The sequence below is a fragment of the Amblyomma americanum genome, chromosome 1 (assembly GCF_052857255.1).
Source record: "Amblyomma americanum isolate KBUSLIRL-KWMA chromosome 1, ASM5285725v1, whole genome shotgun sequence".
In the NCBI taxonomy this organism is placed as follows: Eukaryota; Metazoa; Arthropoda; class Arachnida; order Ixodida; family Ixodidae; genus Amblyomma; species Amblyomma americanum.
Window position 1 is genome coordinate 147,523,602 of NC_135497.1, and position 19,900 is coordinate 147,543,501.

The following is a 19,900-nucleotide window of genomic DNA, read 5'->3' on the forward strand; positions in this document are numbered from 1 at the left end:
TGTTTGTCAGCTTGACGCTGTCGTACTGTCCCATTTGTTATAGGCGCTTACGCGTTCATAGGAGGCGAGCCAGTCTTCGACGTCGGTGTCATCCGTGCCGCTGAAGATCGCATGGTCGCGCTGACGCACGGGACCGGAACAGACGACGGCGGCGGGAACAGTGTAGCCAGGCTGGGGCTGGGTGTCAGTCATCGTGGTAGAGGCTGGTAAGGGGTGTAGATCTTCAGGTCCGTAGATCCATAAGGTCTGTAGCTCCAGGGTGGGAACAAGCAGCACCTCCACCAAATGTAAAGACGCAATTCACGCACAAGAAATATGGACAGGCAAAATCTTTGTCGACACAGCATAGCTAGCTCCAAGCCAAGAGTTCGAGAGCGTCCGCTTCGTCTTCTTCGCAAACTGAACTGCATAAGCTTTGTCTTCTTCAGCTTTCTCTCCTTCGGCGGCACTGGCCACTGGAGCAGCAAACCCCAATTGTATGTCTTACATAATATACAAGTGCAATCAGTCAGTGGTAAAAGCATGCATGACAAATAAAATTGAATAATATCCGTATACAGAAACTAAAATACATCATCAAAGGCCTTCAGAAGGTCAACAGCAGATATCACGCTCTCAGGGAGAGCATTCCAGTCAGTAACCATCCTTGGAAAAAAAAAGAAAATTTAGAACCGTTAGTTTTCGTGAAATATAGCGCTAAACTATAATCGTGGTGATGAGGAGTTCCACGCGTTTCAGAAAACCGTACATAGCAACGTTACTTGATAAGTGCCTCCAGCAGTCACAGGTACACCAGCCGCGATGGCTCCTCATGTGTATATTCTGACGCATGGATGTGATGCAGCTGGCGATGAGTTTCATCATCAGCCTGAATACGCCCACTGCAGGGCAAAGGGCTCAGGGCTCTGCCACGTTTCTCTAGTTACCTGTCCTTTGCCAGCTGCTGCGCCCACTGTATGCCCAAAAACTGCTTAATCTAATCCGCTCACCTAAATTTCTGCCGCCCCTGCTACGCTTGCCTTCTCTTAGAATCCACTCCATGCCTCTTAATTGCCAGAGCAGTTATCTTGCTTTCACATCACATGCCCTGCCCAAGCCCATTTCTTCCTCTTGATTTCGACTAGGATGTCATTAACCCGCATTTGTTCCCTCACCCATTCTGCCCGCTTCCGGACTCTTAAGAATACACCTATCTTTTTTCCTTCCATAGCTCGATGCGTTGTCCTTCACTTAAGCTACCCTTTTCGTTAGCCTCCACGTTTCTGCCCCGTGGGTGAACCGGTAAGATACAGCTGTTGTATACTTTTCTCTTGAGGGATCAGTGTTGTAGGCGTTACCGAAAAAAAGTAACTAAATACATTACTCCTTACGATAAAAAAAAGGAACACATTACCGCCCTACATTTGCTACACAAAAAAAGGTAATGTGTTACCGTTACAGAAAAAAAGTACCGTACATTAATTGCTGTTACTCCATGGCTATAAATTTTAATCAGTGCATCTTCACTGCAAAAATTTACGATAAAAATTTTATAAAGCTCATATTTCGCATAAAACTTCTAACCCAAACAATGATTTTAGCCTAAATCCTGGTTTAACGAGAATAATTAGCACAAATGTGCAGGACCTTAGCAATGTTATATTGCCCTAAAGTTGCCTGTAGAGTTACATGTGATGGCTTCTAACTCTGGCGCATGGTGAAGCCACTTTCTGAATGTGACATTAAACACAAAATGACACTTCATCACAATTTTCACTTCGCAAAGGAAGCATATCACTGAACTCTCAACAAATTTACAATTCTGAAAAATGAGATGCTCAAAAATGCTCGGCATGCTTCTTCTCTTTAGAGAATTGTGTGTGAGTAGTTTGGGACGGGGAGGTTGGCAAAGGCAAGTGTGTGAATGCGTGTTCATGCACGTGTTTCGTGCTTTATGGCCCTTCTGTTTCTTTTAGTTTGGTGCGTCGTCAAGAGCAGGTGTTTCCTGGCATGCATGCGAGCCCTCAACGAGGGTCTTCGAGAGCACCTGTACATTTTGTTTATTTGCAACGTCACTTTAGGTGCTCTGCATTTCTTTTTAAAGCGGGTGGAGGGGGAGACAACTGGAATAAAAAGTAACTAGTAACATGACACCAAACGTTACAGAAAAATGTTAACGCAAGTATGTCACCCGTTACAGTTCGAAAATGGTAATGAGTACTAAGTTACCGAAAAAAGTAACGCTTTACCAGTAACGCCGTTACTTGTAACACGTTACTTCCAACACTGTGAGCGATAGTGTTGGTAAACTGCCATTCATGATCTGAGAGAACTTGCCATATGCGCTCCACCCTATTCTTATTCTCGTTATTTTCTTCTCATGATCCAGATCCGCTGTCACTACCTGCCATAAGTAAATATATTCCTTTACTGCTTCCAGCCCCCCGCTGCCAATTGTGAACTGTTGTTCCCTTGCTAGACTGTTGAACATTACTTTGGTTTTCTGCATGTTAACTCTTAGACCCAGCGTTCTACTCTGCCAGGTTAACCCATTGATCATAATTTTCAGTTCACCCCCTGAGTGACTAAGCAAGGCAATGTCATCAGCCAATCACAGATTATTTAGGTATTCTCTATTTACTCTTATCCCTAACTTTTCCTAATTCAGGGCTCGAAATACCTCCTGTAAACAGGAGGTCAATAGCAATGGTGAGATTGTATCTCCTTGCCTGACGCCCTCTCTTATTGGAATTTTATTGCTGACTTCATAGAGGACTATTGTAGCTGTGCAGTTGCTATATATATCTCCCCGTATTTTCACAAAAGGCTCTCCTACACCCTGATTCCACAATGCCTGCATGACTGCCGAGGTTTCCACCGAGTCAAATGCTTTCTCGTAATTAATAAAGCATATATATAGTGGTTGGTTATAATTACACATTTCTCTACCATCTGATTGATAGTGTGAATATGATCTATTGAGGAATATCCTTTATAAAAGCCTGCCTGATCATTAGGTAGATTGAAGTCTAAGGTCGCCCCTACTCTATTAGCGATTACCTTAGTAAATACCTTGTATGTAACGAACAGTAACCTGATTGGCCTGTAATTTTTTAAGTCCTTGGCATCTCCTTTCTCATGAATTAAGATAATGTTAGCGTTCTTCCAAGTTTCTCGTACGGTCGAGGTCATAAAGCATTGTGTATACAGGGTGGCTAATTTTTCTACTCCCCTCCATCCTTCAACAGATCTGTTGTTAACTGATCCTCACCAGCTGCTTTTCCCATTTGGATTGAACACTTTCTTTACTTCCTCTCTTGTTACCTACAAGATGATGCATTGCTGTTCGCTACTGTCTCTCTCATTGACGTTCTGATTACATTGGCTGCTGTATATATTTGCGTAGAACTCTTCAACTACGTTAACTATCTTATCCATATTTCTAATGACATTGCCCTCGATCCTTGTCTCTTAATGCATACATCTGGTTTTTACCTATGCCAATTTTCTGTTCGCCACTTTTAGGCTAACTCTGTACTTCAGAGCATGCTTGATTCTCTCCATATTAAACTTCCTTAGGTCGGCTACCTTGCGCTTATTTATGAATTTCGATAGCTCAGTCAGTTCTATGTTGTCTCTATGGCTAGACGCTCTCATGCTTTGGCGTTTCGTAATCAGATCTTTCGTCTCCTAAGATAGCCTGCCGGATTACTTGAATACTATTAACTCCGCTTGCCCTCATTGTGGGCATGCTTTCAGTGTATATGTGGCATTTGGCTGAACCCCGATGTCCCGCAGTCAGATCTGCACTGGTTCGGCCACATTTCGATATCATCATCAGCCTGACAATGCCCACTGTACAGGACAAAGGCCTCTCCCATATCTCTCCAATTAACCCTTCCCTATGCTAGCTGTGGCCAGCGTGTCTAAAAACATTGACCCTATCCCTGCAACCTTCATGATCTCATCCACCCACCTAACTTTCTGCTGCCCCCTGCTATGCGTCCCTTCCTTTGGAATCCACTCCATTACTCTTAAACAGCTCCTACACACTGCAGTGGTGAAGTAATGCAACACTTACTGTTAGTGATTGTGTGTGCTGGAAGTAGCTTATCAGGCAGAATGTATGGTCCACTACGTCATTTGCCAATGAGCATGTAAAGTGTGTGGGGGGCATCAGTGTGCACACATATGCAAATAATGGCATGTCACTCAGTATATTTTTTATTTTCAGGCCAACGTTTCAGCTAGTCTATGGAGACGCGGAGCAACTTGCAAGCATGATATCGTTTACTTCTACACTTGCCGAGAACATTAGCAGCAAAGTTCGACAGTTGGACCTAGCAAAGGTGAAAAATTTGGCAGTATTTGTTGTAGTTCTGTAGTGCATTTTATCTTAGTGATTGTAGGATTTCTGTTGCTGCATCTGTGACACAAGAGTACTGGTGGAATAGTCTTAAACATTAGAAGAGATTTGTAAGATATCCATTAAGCACGAGGAATTTATTTTTTTATTGGAGTTGCAGATTGGCTCCAGCCATAATTTTTGTGATTCAGGTCACTTTTCCAAAGCCAGTCGTTTATCCGATATGCAGGTGCAAATGCTATTCTTTTCTCCACTAGCCATCTCTGCAAAGGTGTGTAGGATATCCTGTTCTGCTTGTCATGATGTTTATTTTAATGTATGGCTATTTGTAGCCTTTCCTTGCAGGTGCAGTGTACACTTGTAAATTTTCTTGCATTAGCAGGAACCTTCAGTTCATAGAACAGCACTTGTCTTGTCTCTACTTTTCTTTGCTGCTACAAAGTTGGCACTGATGACCAGCATGCTGTTGAGAGCAGAAGTGGTTTACACTATGCAAGCTTTGGTTTAACCAAGCTTAGTACCGCCATATCATGGTGGCACCTGCTATGGACATAGCCGAAGGTGGACTGTGTTCATCTGCAGGCATGTCAGTTTCTTCATTCTTATCAGTCGTGCTCCTGCGTATTGAAAATGCTGATAACTTGGCGTTGCATTGCAATTAAATAACAGCTTCCATTGTGCGCATCAGTTTTACTCCTGACTGTTCAACCCTGGACTCCATGTATGCGAAAACTCACGTGAAGGCGACGGCGGCAATCAACGAGTGACGCCGTCGCACGAAGCAAAATGCATGTGTCGCTTGCCGTGTCGCTCGGATCTGCACCCACAGAAAATTTCGCTCGTCGCCCGGAAGTCCACCACGCGACTGGCAAATCAGAGCCCCACAAAGCCGTTTCCGGTTTGTCCATGGTTTGTCATGAGTACATCTCACGAAACCTTACCAGCGCGCCGTCTTGGTCATTGCCACCGTCGAGAAAATATTTGGATTTGTAGCTGAGAGGCAGACCCGCATGATTTAAATAATTAAAACAATCCACTTGTTGGTTGCGGAGGGCGAACAGCATTTGGAGCGGGTGTACTGCAGGGAGAGATGCGTGTCGTGCCGCGGATACCGGCGCTCGATCCACCGTGCCGCTGCACTCCTACTGTATATGCGTGCAGAAACATTCGCGGCGCGCATTCTCACTGGTATATTATAGTTTACTCACTAACAATCAGATTGCGGTGACAGTTTATGGGAGTGTTTTTACTAAGCCGGAGTGCACAGGCACCGAACGAAAGCACACCTCCCCCGTGAATCCGCGATGTGACTTTGTCTCCACAAGCACGCCGTTGGTTATCTCCACTGCCGCTACACCGCTGCCGTAGAGAAAATATTCCTTTGGCCCTGACTGTGAGGCACACTCACAAAATTTTAAGAGAGAGAACAGGTTACGGGCGTGTTTCTAAGCTTGAGTGCGCAAAGCACGGAGTCTTCTGTGCACCTCGCGGGTGCGCGTCGCCTGCCGCCTTCGCTTGCATGGAGGTTGCCCACAAGCGACGGAGTGACCGTCGCCGTGCCACCTTGTCGCGTCGCTCGCTCTTTCGCACACATGGAGTCCAGGCTTCGTTCACTTTGGAATGAGCTTTGACACTGCCTATGAAGTGAATCACAGAAGCTAAAAGTATCGTCTTGATGGTCTTTTTTTTTGTTCGTCGTGTTATGAATAGCCTGGCCTAGGCAAGACTCTGCTGATGTTGTTTTACATTGTGGATCACCATTGCGATATTGATTGTTAATGCGATAGTGTTAAGGGTCACGTGTTGCAGAAAAGCCATCATCGGCGCCATTGGCCGCGAGCAAAATATCCACGAAAACTCTCCAGAGCAGCAATCTAGGTGGCAGGTGGGCCATTGGCCGCGAGCAAAAAATCCACGAAAACTCTCCAGAGAAGCAATCTAGGTGGCAGGCGGGCCATCTAGGTCACATGACCTTGTGACATCACAACCTTCCCATCGGATTGTGAGCAAACTGCCCGCCATGGCAGGTCGTATTTAAATTAATGATTGGGCACAAGACCTTGCTCGGGAAGAGCAACCTAGCTCTCATGAGCCCCACCGGTGGCAGCACTTACAATCGCAGAGCAGTGGCACATCACTTAACCACTGTACCGCTGCACCAGGAGTGGTATGAGGACTCCCAGGGATCCATGAATATAAAGTAGAGAATGACCAATTCCGCATATATGGGCATTGACCTATTAGTGCTATCAAGTCATACCCTTGCGGCAGAGCTTAAGTGTCCCCTCCAGTTTTTTAACGCTTCCAGTGTACTTCAAAACAGTTGACTGCTTCTGCGGCGAATCTAAAGACAGAGACCTTTTATATATTTCCAGCGGATCAGCACTTCAGCCGTGTAAAAGCCCCTGAAATGTATAGTTGCATAAGAGTTCAGAATGAAGAAGTGCAAAAAGAAAAATTTTAAAAATTCTTGTACACTCAGAAGAAAAAAGTTTATAGACAGATCTCTTAAAGCACTTGCTCAGAGCCATTCAGCTGTTGTAGATTTTAGTTTTTTTTTATATTTGCCCCTCTTCTCATAACCCCTTCAGGCACCAATTAAAACTGCTGAAAGGAAAAATCTTTTTTGCATAAATCACAATCAGTAGACCAAGCAGAAGTAAGGTGTAAAAAATTACACAAGAATTTTTACATTTGAGCACATTTTATTCGCATCCACATATGTCGACATAGTGCCTCAAAGCTGCTACAAGAACCTAAACACTGTGTAAGGGGGGGTTTATGCAGAGAAGCTTTTTAATGGGAGCAAGGCCAACAGCAGTTGGTCAGCTAGTCCAGTCAGGAGTGTGCACCAGGCGATGGCCATGCGGCTCGCGCATATGCTCGTCGTCTTCCTTACAATGGCCCCCGGACAGAAGAGGAGCCATCCTGGCAACTTTAGGGGCGGACAAGATAACGGGGTAGTAGTATGTCTTGAGGCGCTGGATATGGACAGTCTCACGACCGCGGCGTCTGAGATCGGGTGACGACGTGAGGGGCTCAACAGTATAGTTGACGGGAGATGTTTGCTTCAAGATGCGATAGGGCCCTTGATATTTAACGAGCAGTTTCCGGGAGAGGCCCGGAGTACGGGGAGGTATCCACAGCAGGCAAGTGAGCTGGGCGAGAAATGCTGCGTAGGTTGATCTTCATCGTGGTGTTTTTTTGAAGGGACTGGGTAGCTGTCGTGAGCGACTGAACGATCTGGCGGCAATCTTCGGCGTGCCTGGCGGCTTCAGAAATGGTGGTGCACTCTGATGTGTCAGGGGGGTAGGGGCAACAGTATCAGTGGGAATGGAGAGATGTCGCCCATAAAGGAGGAAGAAAGGAAAAAAATCCTGTTGTAGACTGCGTAGCAGTATTATACGCGAACATAATATACGCGAGAATAAGACCCCAGTGTGTGGGTTCGAACAGACGTACATAGCCAGCATGTCCTCCAGAATGCAGTTAAAGCGTTCAGTGAGGCCATTGGTCTGAGGGTGGTAAGCGGTGCAATTCTGGTGGATGACGTTGCACTCACAGAGCAGAGCTTTGATGACATCAGATAGGAGGATGCGGCCTTTGTCGCTGAGGAGTTCACGAGGGGCACCGTGTCGAAGGATGAACCGACGCAGAAGAAAGGATGCCACATCCTGTGCCGTGCCAGCAGAGAGCGCGGTGGTTTCAGCATACCTCGTGAGGGGATCAACGGCAACAATGACCCATCGTTTGGCAGAAGTAGTATACAGGAGGGGCCCATGTAATCAATGCCAACACGGTCGAAAGGGCGAGGCGGACAAGATAACGGCTCCAACTCACCAGCAGTACGGTTAGTGGGTGTCCTGCGGCGTTGGCAGTCAAGGCACGAGCGTACGTATTTCAAAACGAAATTGTACATGCCACGCCAGTAGTAGTGGAGGCGGAGGTGCGTGTAATTCTTGAAAAGGCCCGCATTGCCGCATTGTAAGTCAGCGTGAAAATATGATCAGATATTGGACCGGAGGTGGCGAGGAATGACAAGGAGCAATTTTCGTCCATCAGAATGATAATTACGGCGATAAAGCAGGTTATATCTGATCTCCAAATGTGAAGCTTGACTTTACGGCACGCGGTATGGTGTAACCGCCGATGGGTTGGAAAGAAAGTCGTAAAGAGCACGAATCCAGGGATCCTTGCGCTGTTCAGAAGGCAGGTCACTGATGGTGGGAGATGGCGCAGAAAAACATTACCTATACTCTGTATAGCATTAGTAAACGTTACATCAAACAGAAACATTATGAAGAATTATTATGAAAAAACCTGGCGCTATCAAACGACGACACAGAGGGGACTCAGAGGCTGGCAAATTCGGCGGGGATCGAGACAAGGCGTCTGCGTCCTGATGCTTGCAGCCCGACTGGTAGATGACTCGGGTGTTATATTCTTGAAGACGCAGCGCCCATCGCGCCAGGCGGCCGGAAGGATCTTTTAGTGAAGAAAGCCAACAAAGGGCGTGATGATCTGTAACGACATTGAAAGGACGGCCGTACACGTAAGGGTGAAACTTGCCTAAGGCCCACACAATGGCAAGGCACTCTTTGTCAGTCACAGAGTAGTGAGACTCAGCCTTGGTAAGTGTGCGGCTGCCATAGGCAACGACATATTCGTCGAATCCATATTTGCGCTGGGCGAGCACTGCACCGAGACCAATACCATTGGCATCCGTGTGGACTTCAGTTGGGGCCGCCGGTTCGAAATGGCGCAAGATGGGTGGTGCCCTGAGGAGTCGACGCAAAGTGTTGTAGGCGTCGTTGCATGCGGATGACCAAGCCAAAAAATCGACATTAGTGCCGAACAGCTGAGCCAAAGGGGCAGCAATTGAGGCAAAGTTGCGAATGAAACGCCTAAAATAAGAGCAGGGCCCTAAGAAGCTGTGAAGTTCCTTGGGGTTGGAAGGTTTGGGAATAGGTACGTGGGCGAGGTCGCGCAACAACGTCTGCATATGTCAGCGGGGCCGCGAGAGGTGTGGGCTGAGGGGCTTGCGGGAGAGCCACAGCGACCTGTTCTTATATGATGTGCCGCAGATTCGGAGTTATGTGTGATGATGGCTCTTGATGGCGTGAAAGCGAGAGCTGCCAAACAACTTCACGGATGAAGCTCTTGATGTGCGGCATGAGCGATGACTGGTCTCTTGCATCGTTCAGGCCAGCAAGCGAGTCGACGTTCCTGGTGTGTTCACGTGTCAGAGCCCTTTGCTTGCGGAGTTCGTCGAAGCTCTGACATAGGGAGACGATTTTCGCGACGGTGCCCAGGTCTCGTGCCAACAACATCTGAAAGACGTCGTCATCAATGCCCCGTGAAAATATGCCTGATCTTGTCGGCTTCGGACATCTGTGCGTTCACCTGTGCATGCATAGATCGGCGACATCCTCGATGTAACTCGTGAAGTTCTTTCCTACATGCTGCGCTTGTCGCAGCAGGTAGGAGGAACAGCACAAGCGCTGTTCGGCACGGAGTTTTCTGACATCTGGACGGGCGAATACCTCTGAGAAGTTTGCTTTGAAAACGGACTATGATGTAATGTCCGCCTCGTGGTTCCGATACCACAGATTCGCCACGCCTGTCGGATAGAAAATCGCATTGTTCAGTTTGGTTTCCACGTCCCACTTGTTGCATGCGCTCACCCGCTCATATGATGTGAGCCAGTCCTCATCATCATGGTCGTCTGTGCTGCTGTAGATAGCGGGGTCTCGCTGGCGGAGAGAACCAGCACAGATGATGGCGGCCGGGCTCACTTGTACGGCTTGGTGGTTGGCTTCCGAAGGCATCACGGTAAGGGGTAGCATTCGGCTGCGGAGTTGCAGGGTGAGAGGATATTAGCCCGCACCTCCACCAAATGTAAGGTGCGGTTTATTCGGAGAAGCTTCTTAACTGGAGCAGGGCCAACAGCAGTTTGAGGTCAGCTAGTCCAGCCTGGAGCATGCACCAGGCGATGGCCACGCGGCTCGCTGACATGCCCGTCGTCTTCCTTACAACTGCAACATTTTCTTGCCTTTTCTAACTGATCGTTAGACATGTTTAGCTATGAGAGTATATGCTTCAGAGAGTTATTCTTTAGTTAATGACTATGAAAGAGATAAAAAACTCGTTCTGTGACGACAGGCAAAGGAAAATTTCACATTTCCAGCACCGAATGCGGCGTTTGGATGTATAGCCTTCATGTCTGCACTGTTGCGCATTTAAAGTGTTCAGAAGTTAGGGCCAATCATTGCTTCCATCATAGCCTGTCAGGCTCTGTCGAAGGGGTCTCAGCGATTTGAGCACAGGTGGAGAGGGAGAGAGGAAGGGACTTCCGGCCTGTTTTACACATGGTTTTTACAAGGGGGAGAAATCATTTTTAAAGGTCATTCTTTGCTCAGTTTGTGTCAGAGACCTTAAAGGATCCCCACACTCTACCAGTGTGCTGATTGTTGTTGTGTAGCCTTGGAGCTGAGCGACGAGCTCTGGACTGACCCGTGGTGTGAGGGTACGGGTTTTCCTTTTTCATCCACCCCTTGTGTAGAGCCCCCCGCTTTGTATTTTTCTCTGTCTCGAGTTTTATAAAATATGTTAATGATTCTTGCTAAAGACCGCAGGGAAATTATCAAAATGATAAGAATGATTTCAAAACAAGAAGAAATGTACCGACCACCACTGACAAGAAGCATAAAAAATGGTAGCTTCCTTTGTATTCATGCAGTATACATTTAGGCATGGGGGGTCTCAGATCCCTTTTCAATATTGGAGGGCATCTAATACACTCCGAGACCCCCCTGACTTTATGCACTGATCATAGCAGCTGTGTTTGTCGGCAATGGTTCAGTGTTGTGAGGGTTCCTTGTGACAAAATGTGGGCATTCATTGCTCGGCCGGCTGTCCGCGCTTCTTTGGAGGTACTTCTCCATCTGCTTTTTTCAGGAACAACGCTTCAGCACTGGAATCGTTCAATGTTCACCTTGTAGAAGAATGGCTTTTAACATCTGTGAGCAATAAGCCCACTTCGTACCAGACTTGGCCAAAAAAAGGAGCGCGTAGAGGCCAGGAAACGCCATTTTGATATTTTCAGCATCAAGATGCCATGTCCACGTTTGTGGACACGCCACTCTGAACATCTACCACACCACTTTTTCTTCGTCTATGACAGTGAAAATTAGTGTGCCATTTCTACATCACGTTATTGACACATTCCGAATGGTAAATTGCATCATTCACGACCATTTGAAAAGAGAGCATGCAAAAATAAAAACTATTTACTCATCCCGCCCAAAAAAGTCCATCTTTACTTGTTGTTTATAGACACATTTCGCAGTAGCTGCAAGAGATGGCATCACCAACTTGATAGGGAGGACCTGAAATGTCAAGGGCATGGAATTCAAAGGTGGAAATTCACCTTGTATACGAAAATATGGGAATGCTTAGGTCGTGTCCACATATGTGGACACAGTGCCTGAAGGGGATATAGGATGGCAACTGATCAAGTAGTGCTAAACAGTGCTCTTTGCCCCCATGCCCTTGAAAAGTTATTGAGTTCATAGACCAGAATTTTAGGTTGGTGCTCTCCTCATTGGTTTTTTATGTTTTAATATGTCATGTGTCAGCTGCATAAATTGGTGCAATGAAATGCTAGTGAGCACAGCAGTGCAAAAGTTGTGTTCACCGATGGGTTTGAGTTGGCGTATGCTATCCTTTTTTTTTTGTATTGCATCTATGGGGTACCATACACAGGTGCCCAAGTTGTCCAGCTTATGATGGGACTCATCTGAAGAATTCATCCTAAAATGCCCACTGTTCGAAAGGGGTTCAGTCCTTTACCGAACCGGTAGTCAGTAGACTCAAAGGCCACTTGAGCTCTGCTACATGAGCGGCTCTGATGGTCATCCAGTCAGTAGTCTATCGACTCAACGTAGCACTGTGGAACTCTATCAAAATCTCAAAGGCCTTCGAGAGGGGGTTGCGTGCACCCTTGGACATGGAGTGCACACAGCAACACTTTGGGGAATAAAATCACTGCAGTATCATCTCTGAAAAGCATGGGACCTTAAAATATACAGCTTGTTTTGCTGAAAAAAAAGGCAGGCCGAGCTACAAAACACTGCAGCAAGCTTAATACCAGTGTTGCCAGTGGTACAAAAACAGCCGACATCAGCTTCTTCAAAAGTGCAATAATGCTACTACAGCTTGTCAAAGACAACAAAGTTCATTTCAAAAGTGAATAATATTACCATAACGAATAAAAATTTTGTGATTAACCCTCTCAGGTTAAACTTGTAAGCTGATTGCTAGTCATTGCTAGCATGCCTGCAAAATTATTGGTGGCGACGGTGGCGCCACAACACCTTGGTGTGAGATGACGAAAACTCTCGACGGTGATAGTTTGCCGTGTAACAGCGGCAGAATTCCTTTGAGTTTCAATAATGATTGAGAATCTCGAAGGCTGTCGACACGATAGCCTTTGAAAGTGCCCGTGTGGCAGGGGTATTAGACATGTTCTTAGTGCAGATGGTAATCCACGCAAGCAGTTCGTAACACCACATAAAATGCCGCATGTGGTTGCCAGCTGCATAAATTTGTTTTTTCGTGCTTAGCTATGACTGAATTTTGAATGAAAAATTTGGACATCTGTTTTGTCAGTTTAAACTAACCCCATTTTGCACAGAGCCGAGTGACTGAATGTGTCCAAAGGGTTGAAGATATCTTGGACCTGAAGTTCTGCACTGATGGTGTCCAGACTGCATTGCAGAATGAGGACTATGAACAGGTATTTTCTCTTTATCACTATTCATGATGAACAAAAGATTTTGGTGTGAAACTTCACGGTAATTTGTTTCATGTTTGATGTATGTGATGTGCAGGCAGCAGCACACATTCATAGATTTTTGAGCCTGGATGAGTCTGTCTTGAAAAGATCCACAGCTGATATTCAAGAAGGGCAGTGTACATTTTATTGAGCATAAGTGCTTAGTTCAGCACCTCCATATGAAGTGAGTGTGGTTATATAAAATACTATTGAAAGTTTTAAAGTGTCTAGTGCATCCTGAAACGTAACTTTCTAAGTGCAAGTAATATTTGGAACCTGTAAAAAAAAAGTAGCTTAGTGGCTATGATTTTCAGCTGCTGAGTCAATCCTCGGCCATGGCAGTGGTATTTCATTCAAGGCGATATCCAAAAGTACCCATATGCTGTGTGATGTTAGTACACATTAGAGAACCCCATGTGGTTGAAATTAATCTGGAGCCCTTCACTATGCCATTTTCATAACCATATGTGGCTTTGGGACATTAAACTCTTGTGATGACCCCCATAATGCGCAGGTCCACACGGGACGGAGAGGCAAAGAGACACCGTATGGCTCAGTTTAAACAAACAGGTATATTCAATAATTACACATGATTAAGATTATACATCAGAGGCTGGGGCGTCCGAGCTTACGTGCCGACGACTTCATGGGGGCGATGGAGTGGCTCCGGAGTTGGGCTCGAGCGGTTGCTGGCAGAAGCTGCACGCCGTCGGGCTTCGGCGCTGAAGGCCCTCTTGGCGAACGATGTCGTCCTGAGCGTGCGTTGCAGTAGAATTTCAATAGTCGTCCGTTTCTTCGAGGATGGTTCACAAACCCTTCCTCTAGTGTCGTTCGGCTAGGAGGCGAGCTTGTAGATGATGACAGCAGAGCATAATTTTACAACATACATATACAGAGAGTTAAACTGGAAAAAGCAGAACTGAATTTACAAAAGAACAAACTTTGCACTACTTTACTCATCGACCGGGCAGGTTAGTGCCTAAGTAGCATCACATTACATGCTAAGCATGGAGCCCCAGCTCAGACTGGACTGCATCCGTTTACATGCGCTTTTAAGCACTTGATTAACAAAGGACTAAGGGCGGTCATTTTCAGTGGCCCGCCCAAAGCATCAATTCTCCAATGAAAAATAACATGCGAGATGGGGACCACCCCTTGGGTTGGGCTTAGCCTCGAACCCAGAGTCTGTTAACAATACAAACTAAATAAACAACAAAAACGCCACCACTCTCTCTCAAGTGAGAGTATACACAGGCTCTCTCTCTTCGGAGCTAATTCACTAGCACCTGTCTTTCCACATTCTTGGCGAGTACTGCCTGTCCGCCATGACAGGTGTCCGTCGCGGCCCTTCTGGGAATGCGCTTTTGTTCACGAGGCACGGCGGGAAGCTGTGGGTGCCTTCCCGGCGATAGCCCACGTCGAAAGGGGAAGGAGGGAAAGAATGTCGTCTTCGCGGTAGCGCATAGCGTCGGCTGTGGTACGGCGCGCTCTGGCCCGCTGACAGCTCCCTTGTCCTGGAATGTGCCCGGAAATTGGGGAGGATAAAGCCTGTTTCACCGCGGCGGCGGCGGCGGGTCCGGTTGTTCTGGTCGTCACTCAAAGAGCATGGCTGGGTAATTGATGATGCCGCTGTCACGGGTCTCCGTCTACGCCGCGCCGTCGAACGTGGATCCTCGTAGCACACACGGAATGTCACACTCGCTCACCCTCCAGAAGAATGTTCTCCGAACATTTGAGTCCACGCAGCTCCCCTTGTCTTTCTGAATCGCCTCGCACAGTGCGTCCGACAAAACACTTTTCGCTGCACTCAACACCACTGCACAACACCATATGCCTCCGCTGTCAATACTGGCGTCTCCAGGGGCAGCACTCATCTTCTTTTACAGATAAACATGAAACTCAGCACCCAAGCCTCTCCTTTCTAGTCCAAACTGGACGAAATAAATTTACCACAGTTACAAAGGAGCTCCCACTTCTAGCACGATCACGGCACAGACAAAAATATAGATAACGAAAGGAAGTAGGGCAGGTTCTGCATGCGCTCCGCATGCTCTCCTGTGAAGGTGTTACTTAATGACAGAAAGGTTTAACTACCAACTCCGATAACTTAACACATAAGCACATAGCAATGTTATGAGCTGTGGCATTACACAATTCTATCCAGTTCACAACTCCGCTCTGTTTACGCCATTAGTCCGACTTAGCTTTCCGATTTCGCAGCGGATATCGGCCTTCATGAGTCATACTAAGTAAGTCTGTGACCCTTTGTCTGCTTTGGGACTCGCGAGGGCTCGTGGCAGGAGCCTCTCCTGGCGTTATCTGCGCGGCAACCTCGCGCGCTTCTTCTTCTAGCAATGCATGAAGTAAATCCGGTGGCATTCCGGCCGTCACCTCGGGCGCCTGCCGAACAAATGCAGGAGAGGGCGTTTCTTGCGAACTATCTGCGCGCTCCGCTTCACTTCTGTCCCCATCAAAATCCGCGCTTTCCCTTTCCTCATTTCGTGAATACTGAACCGGTGCTGACTTGAGGCGATTTGCGTGTATCCTTATCAAACGCCGGTTCACGTCTCGGACTCTGAAGTTTACCGGAGAAAGCTTCTCGACAACCTCGCACGGTCCTCTCCACTTCGTCTGGAACTTACGAGCTAGCCCAATCTGCCTTTGGCAGTTTTCAATGTACACGCTGTCCCCCACATCAAACGGCGCGTCTCTAGCACTGCGATCGTGCACCTCCTTCCTGCGCTTCGCCGCTTTCTTTAAGGACTCCTTTGCGATGTCCCTCGCCACTTGCAAGCGCGATTCTAGCTCAACCTTATAGTCGTCCAGTGAAGCGTATGGGACACGACGGGGGCCCTCTGGCACTTCACTAGGCTGGTCCGGGTCTCGGCCGTAGAGAAGAAAGAATGGCGATTCGCCCGTGCTCTCGTGTGCTGCGGAATTGTAGGCAAACATTGCATACGGGAGCCACAAGTCCCAGTCCCGCTGGTCGCGCGAAACAAAATGCGACAGGAACCCGGCCACGGTTTGGTTCAGTCGCTCCACCGCGCCGTTGCAAGCCGGATGGTACGGTGTTGTCTGCTTCTTAGCGATCTTAAGCAGCTCGCAAACTCTCCTCATTAGCTGCGACACGAAGTTCGTTCCCCGATCTGTCAAGAGTTGCCTCGGGGGTCCATGTCGGAGCACGATCTGTTCGACAAATGCTCTTGCAACCGTGTCTGCCTTCTGATCTGGGAGTGCTACCGCTTCCGCGTATTTTGAAAGGTGATCGACAAATACTAAAATGTACTTGTTTCCGGAAGTGGTCGTGGGCAATGGGCCCATTATGTCCATACCTGTCCGCTCGAAGGGAGCCGAAACCTCAGGGAACGGCTGAATTGGAGCCGGTCTTCGTCCCTTGGGTGTTTTTCTTTCGAGACAGGAATGACACTTCGCACAGTAGTCTCTAACATCCTGTCGCATGCCACTCCAAAAGTACAAACGCTCCACACGCCTGCGTGTCTTCGCTACGCCAAAATGACCGGCGCATGGCGCATCGTGAAACTCGCGAAGAACCCTTTCTGTCCACGACCGAGGTATGACGACTCTCTCCCAAGCGGTTTTCTCTGGTCTCCCTTTCCTGGTTGGCCTCGTGCGCCGACACAGGGTGCCGTCTTTGTCAATGAAATAACCTAGCTGTTCGGGGTGAGACGGTGCGCCCTCTAAGCTTTCGATTATTCGCTTCAGGTCAGGATCTTTGCACTGCTCTGTGCGTAATTCGGCGGGGTCGACTACGGGGACAAACTCATCTATAGCTGCCACGGCAGCTGTGCGGCTGAGTGCATCAGCATTCAGATGTGTCTTTCCTGACTTGTGCTCAACTTCAAAGCAGTATTCCTGCAGGTGTAGATTCCATCTAGCGAGTCGCGAGCTAGGGTCCCTGACACTCATCACCCATTTCAGAGGATGGCAGTCTGTGACTAGCTTGAATTTGCGGCCGTAAAGGTAGCATCTGAAGTGCTTTACTGCCCAGACAACGGCGAGGCACTCCCTTTCCGTAGCTCCGTACTTTTGCTCTGTGGGGCTCAGCTGTCGGCTAGCAAAAGCAACGGGATGTTCTTTGCCCTCGATAACCTGAGATAGCACGGCACCAACTGCGAACTTTGACGCATCTGTGGCCATAACGAAGGGCAAATTAAAATCCGGGTGGCGCAACAGCGGTGCACTCATTAGCTTCCTTTTCAGGGCCCCAAAAGAATTCTCCGCGTTTTCGTCCCAGCGAAAGGCGACATTTTTGGCTGTTAAGGCGGTGAGCGGCTTAGCGAGCTTGGCGAACTCCTCTATGTGCCTTCGGTAGTAACCGATCAGGCCGAGAAACTGCCGGACCTGGCGGACGCTAGTCGGGGATGGAAAATCCGAGACACACCTTAGTTTCTCAGGGTCCGGTCGCACGCCGTCAGCTGAAACAACGTGCCCGAGGTACTTCACCTCGTTTTTGAGGAATTGGCACTTAGAGGGCTTCAGCTTGAGACCCGCTCCTCTTAGTCGCACCAAAACCTGCTCAATATCGCGCAAATGGTTCTCAAAACTGTCACTGTATATGATAATGTCATCCATATACACGAAGCACAGCCTCCCCAGAAGACCTGCCAGGATAACATCAGCGGTTCTCTGCCAGACAGCAGGGCTGTTGGCCAGACCCATCGGCATTCTTTTCCATTCATAGTGCCCTGAGGGCGTGTTGAATGCCGTTTTCTCGGCATCTGCCGGATCCATTGCTATCTGCCAGAATCCCGCCGCCATGTCCACTACCGTGAAGTACCTGGCAGAGCCCAGCTGAGAAAGCGTCTCCTGTATATTGGGGATGGGGTATGGATCGATGCGAGTTACGGCATTTAGTTTGCGGTAGTCCACTACCAATCGATACGAGCCATCTGGCTTTTCCACCAATAGTGCTGGTGCTCCCCAGGGTGACTTTGAGTGTTCGACAATGCCGCGATCAATCAGGTCCTGCACCTGCCGCTCCATCTCCTCACGTTGGGAGTAAGGAATCCTGTACGCACGCTGGTAAACGGGCGATGAAGTGCCGGTTTCTATCCTGTGCTTTATAACGCCACAGCAGCCCAAATCCAGGTTGGACGCGGCGAATACCTCCGAGTAGTCGTTCAGCAAACCAGCCAGAGCCTCCCTCTCCCTGGATTTTACGTGAGAAAGATCGAACGACACCTTTGGAGCAGCCGAAGGACTAGCATGCTCTACAGTTGCGAGTACCGTATCGGTGGGCTCACGTTGCTCTATCGCAGAGGTGAAGAAAGCCAATGTTTTGTTCTTGGGAAGGCTCAGTGGCTGCTGGCTACAGTTAACCACCCGTAGGGGCACTCTGTGGGCGTCATTAACTGTCACGAGGCACGCGGCTGCCTTCAGGCCATTGCTGAGAGAGTCGACCGGCTCAAGCACTCCCACGGCGCCGCTCTCTACATCTGAAGGCACAAACGCGTACAAAATGTGCTCCGACCAAGGAAGGACGACCGCCTCCTCGACCAGCCGGACGGCAACCCGCGAATATACCTTCTCCAATGATCCCACTGTTTGACGGGTGTCAATATCGGTAATGCGAATCTCAGCCCCTCTCCTGTTCAAAAACGGAACTTTTGAGCCGCCCGCATTAACCTCTTCCTCAGAGAATGAGACTACTACCTTCCCTTTTCTCAAAAAATCCTGCCCTAATATACCTGACACTCCGTTTGGCAGAGACACCGTGTCCGGGCATACGTAGCAGGGGTGCTCCAATGCAATTCCGCCGAGAGAGAAGTGTAACCTGTAGAGTCCACTTATGCCAAGATGATCCCCCGTTATGCCTACAAATTTGGTTGCCATACCACCAGACGCTTCCAACACCTCGCGGTCCCCCTTCCTTCGAAGCGTGTTAAAACTGCTCTCCTTAAGCAATGTCACCTTTGACCCCGTATCTATCAACAATTCCATACAACAACCATTTAACTTGCAACGCACAACAGGGCATGCCTCGTCGGCCACACAAACTACCACCACCTCATCATCTACTGCTCCCTCCCCACGCTCCTCAGGCTGGGGAGGACTAACTAGTTTTTTTGACTCGGTATCTGGAGCCCCGCTGTAGGCTTGCTTAGGGCGTGTCTCGCCTGCTTCTCTTTGTGGCTCCCCACGGCGCACGTTTTGGCAGAACCTGGCGATGTGTCCGCGACCCTGGCAAGCGAAGCATACGATTTCTTCAAAATCTCGCATACCGCGCCTGTAGCTTTGTGGCGGTCTCCGGTTTCCAGCGAATGGGCGCTGTTGAGCGCGCGCTTCAACCTGGCATTCTACCTGCTGAGATAGCAGCTGTTCTAAGCGATCTAACCGCTCTGTCAAGAGAGCAACCTCAGGGTTGAGCACCGCTCTCTCTATGACGCGTACTCTCGCTGCGGCTGTCGTTAACGCCTCATTTTGTTCCTCATCCAATGCGGCCTCCACGGCTTGGTCGAAATTGCTCGGCTTGCGCGAGAGCACGAACCGGCGCACGGGGTCTTGCAGACCAGCCACGAACAAAGCGGTCATTTCCTCTTTAAGTATATCCTCCGCGTATTTCTTCTTAAGCTGGTCTCCTTCCTCCTCCCTGCTTAACGTATCGCGCGCTAAGCGCTGAAGCCGCGACGCAAACGTTCGCACGTCCTCCCCTACCATCTGTCCGGCGTCACGGAACCTCTGTACTCGCACGTGACGTG

At 48.4% G+C, this 19,900-nt stretch overlaps 1 long non-coding RNA gene across 1 annotated transcript; it reads left to right on the forward strand.

The window, feature by feature from the left end:
• Positions 1-4,184: 4,184 nt before the first annotated feature.
• LOC144136379 (uncharacterized) lies at positions 4,185-13,368 on the forward strand. Its single transcript, XR_013315601.1, has 3 exons — positions 4,185-4,328; positions 13,041-13,142; positions 13,237-13,368. It is a non-coding gene; the product is annotated as an uncharacterized LOC144136379 (long non-coding RNA).
• Positions 13,369-19,900: the final 6,532 nt, after the last annotated feature.